Source organism: Phytophthora infestans, genomic scaffold, assembly GCF_000142945.1.
Source record: "Phytophthora infestans T30-4 supercont1.801 genomic scaffold, whole genome shotgun sequence".
Taxonomy (NCBI): Eukaryota; Oomycota; class Peronosporomycetes; order Peronosporales; family Peronosporaceae; genus Phytophthora; species Phytophthora infestans.
The window spans coordinates 7,146-11,469 of record NW_003303005.1 but is presented as its reverse complement, the minus strand read 5'-3'; positions in this window follow the sequence as shown (position 1 = coordinate 11,469).

Here is a 4,324-nt window from a genome sequence, read left to right as displayed (position 1 = left end):
CCCGTATGAAGTGACGATGGATCTGGTATGAGCGATGTACGAGAAGGCAAGATCCACAAGACTTACCTCGGATCCACCCTTACTTGGATTCACCTAAATGGATATGGGATATACTATACAAGAGTGGATCGGGTGTGGATCCTATGAAGGAAGGATGGTAGGTGCCCTCTAAAGGTGGATCTAGTAGCCACGGCTAACGAGGAGTCAAGATCCACCGCGAGGTGACCCGGATCCCATGCTTTCGAGTTAGGATCCAAGGAGGGAGGATCCCGCCTTAAGGGACCTGGATCCAGGGTATAGGTATGATGGATGCAGTGGATCTAGAACTTTCGTGGGACAGTGGAGATCACAGACGGTTGCGAGATGATGTTGGATGAGTGGAGAGCTCAGATCCACGACGAGTGTACACTTTCAAGTGAAGTGAATCCAAGCGACCTGGATCCTGATGAGTGTACCCATAATAGGGTAACCATAATGATTACGCCATGGATCCGGTGGATCTGAAGATAATACAGCTGGGATGATGGGTCAAGGGAAGAAGGGACATGCAGCCGAGCCTGGTAAGGGATTTAGCAGATGAAAGACATAGAAGGTAGAAACCCAGGCAGGTATGGGCTTAAATATCAATACAGTCCTCAATTTGCACAGTATCACGCAAGTGCCTTCCCGCCCTCAAGAACCGGAACTATATTGGCCGTACGAGCTAGAAGAAGGTTGGGAATTGCGAATCTAGTGTTGGTAGTGATAACTGGATAATACATTGGCCAGATCCTACAACCTAGTGAGCTTTTCCTTTACTTGTGCAGATCCGACAGGTTAACCGAATTTACTACTTGGTCGGTTACACCCTAGGGGCTCTCAACTCTCAAGATCCCGTCACAGGAGGCGGCAAGTACAACGCAAAGGAACGCAAAGGCAAGGGAACACAACCGCAAGGCAACCCTACGGCCAGATCCACGATCTAGGCCCCGGATCCATAAGCTCGAATATTCGCTTAGGATACGGAACCATCCACGGACGCAGAGTGAAGATTTTCCACTGCTGCTCCACCCCATCCCCACGTCTCGCCAAGACACTCAAGCTTCACCACTTGAACTCTTCGGAAGTTACCGAGAGAGCAGATCTCGCCCTACCGACGGTACACAAGGTGAGGAAAGTTCAGCAGAACACGGATCATCGGGGGACCCCCTCCGTTAGTCGGTGTCTGGGCGCAGTTGGTAAGTTGGATCTGGCAATCTCGCAGATTTTGCTGATCCCGCTACACCACATACGTGGTGCTGCCGCGCACACACTGCGCAGAGTGTCCTCGAGCACTCGATTGACGCGCTCTGTTTGGCCGTCGGTCTGCGGATGGTCCGCAGTGGACATCTGCAGACGAGTTCCCAGTAAAGGGAACAGCGTTTTCCAAAACGCAGCAGTGAACCGCGGGTCTCGATCCGAGACAATCGTCTCTGGGAGACCGTGATAGCGGAACACGCCATCGACGAACAACCTTGCGGTTTGTTTGCCCGTAACAGTGACGGGAACTGGAGCAAGATGTACCATCTTGCTCAGCCGACACACGAACACCAAAATTCCGGTGTTACCGTGTCCGTCGGCGGGAAGCCCAAAGATGAAGTCAAGGCTCATCGACTTCCAACAATCAGCCGGTACGGGCATGGAGCCGAAGAGTGCCCTGCGGGTTTGACCCGCTGACATTTTTCACATGTCTTGACGTACCGGGCGACCCACTTGTACATGTGGGTCCACCAGAAGGACTGAGAGACCGACAGAAAGGTCTTCTCGCGGCCCAAGTGGCCGCTGGAGGGCGCGTCATGCGCCTCCGCGAGGATGTCGAACTTCAGATCCTCGTCGTTGGGTACGACCACCCGTGAGGATCAGTGGGCTCCACCCGATAATAGAGGAGGCCCTCCTTCAACTCATATCGGTGGAGCCGTGAGCGCTGTCGCGACGAGAGCCAGTCGGACTTCGCGCTCGTTCCGGCCTTAAGGAACTTGACGATAGGCGCGACAGCCTCATCGTCCCGATACGCCATGCGTATCCGATCATATAGATCCGTTGTCGCCCGCGTGATGTGGGCCAACTCATAGTCGGGACGCCGAGAGAGTGCGTCCGCAAGCACGTTGAGCTTGCCCGGCTTGTATTCGACGCGTAAGTTGTATTCCGCGAAGAAGGACAGCCACCTCGCCATTCTTTGGGAGAGGTGAGGCGAGTTAGTCGCCGTCCTCAAGGACGCGTGGTCTGTGTAGATCACAAAGGGCCTAGAGCCCAGAAGGTGAACACGGAACTTCACAAGGGCATATTTCATTGCCAGGAGCTCCTTGTCATGGACAGGGTAGTTCCGCTCGGCGGCTTTGAGCTGCCAGGCCTGGAACGAGATGACTCGTTCCTGTCCAGCCGTGCCGTCCTGCAGCAATGCACACCCGATAGCGTAATCGGAGGCATCGCAGACGACGCTAAACGGCTTCGTCTCGTCCGGTAGAGCCAGAACAGGGGCCTCTTGGAGACTGGCCTTGATGCTGTCAAAAGCATCCTGGTGCTCTTGTCCCCAGCGCCAGTCAACGTCCTTCTGAAGAAGGCTCGACAAGGGCGTAGCGAAGCCCGCGTACCCAGCGTTGTACTTGTGAAGGTAGCTGGCCAAGCCCAACCACTTTCGAAGATCCTTCTGGGATCGGGGCGTCGGCCATGCTGCTATGGCCTTGACCTTGTCTGGGTCAGCCCGGAGCGCCCACGTTGCTTACGAAGCAACCGAGAACTTTGATCTCTGGTGACGCGAAAAACGCACTTGTCAATGTTGGCGTAGCGCTTGTTCGCTCGCATCACGTCCAACACTCGACGGAGGTGACCTAGATGCACCTCCATGGCCGTCTTGCCTCCCTCGGCACGGCTATGGACGAAGATGTCGTCGAAGTACGTCTGTACGAAGGTACGCAAAGGGCGGAACAATTGCGTCACCAGGCGATTGAAGGTCGCCGGGGCGTTAGACAAACCCTTCGGCATGATGAGCCACTCCCAAAGCATGCCGCTTGGAGTGCTTACCGCGGTGAGCGGGATGTCACTCTCTCGCATCAGGATTTGGTAGTATCCGTCTACCAAATCCAGCGCACTGTACAGTACGCTCCCGGCCATGTTGTTCAACAACACATCCTTTCGTGGTATCGGTGTTTGGGCCGGCACCGTTGCGTTGCTCAGCTTGTTATAAGCGTGAACCAGACGCCACTTTCCGTTCGGCTTACGAACGCAAAAAGTCGGCGTCGAGTGCGGGGATTTGGACTCCCGCACCATGCCTGCCTTCGCTTTCGCGACGAAGAAGGCATCAATGACTTCGCACTGTTCGCGCGGGAGAGGCCATTGCCTCGTGACACAATACTTTGTGCCGGGCACGAGATCAATCTCGTGCCGTACGCCTCGATCCGGTGGGAGTTGGGTCGGTGGGTGTTTGCTCACCACGTCCGCATACTCCGTCACCAAAGGATACACCGGATTTTTGGGGCTCTTGAGAATCTCAGAACCCAAGCGCGCCTGACGCTGCTTGTTCATGTCTTCCAGGACGTTCTCGTCCAAGACAGAGGAGGAGTTCAGCTCCTCCTGAGTGGTCTCAGGTCTCATGAGTACCATCTCAGCAATCTCTCCAGCCTTGAGGTTGGCCAGGAAAGACTCAGCCGTCATTTCCTCGAGGTTCAGTATCTCTGCAACCTCTGGAAACGGTTCCAAGTGGACACGAGATGCCTTGACGGGTAAACCTGTCTCGCCATCGAAGAAGTGATAACACTCTTCCACCGGCCTTGTCGGAGGAGCCCGGGCCCTGGACTTCGAGTCGCTTGAGGCGACGTCGATCGGAACGAAGTTCGGACCCGACTTGAGGCGGCGGCGTCTTTGTCGACGCGTCTATGACGGGGAGATTGCTGCCCACGTCTAGGGATGTCGGCGCTACGACATCCGAGGCACTCGTGGCCTCGTGTGGTACTATGGTACCCACACAGGAGGCGTGTTCGACGCCTTCCTCTTCAGTTAAGGTCTGGGCGACCGCGTGTGGCACTGTGTTACCCACACAGGAAGCGTATCCGACGTCTTCCTCTTCAGTTAAGGTCTGGGCGACCGTGAGGGGAACTCTGCTACCCACTCTGAACATGCTGTTCTCAGTGTTCGTGGCAGCTGCAGCTGTCAGCGGAACTAAGCTGTTCATGTCACGACAGTGACGTCGTCAGTGCCTGACTTGATACGCGGAGCGTATGCACAAGACGACATGTGCGTAGCGCTGCTACGGGCTCTTGGGAGCGAAGAGTTTAAAGACTCTAACAAGGAATTGTCTGGGCGCTTACGC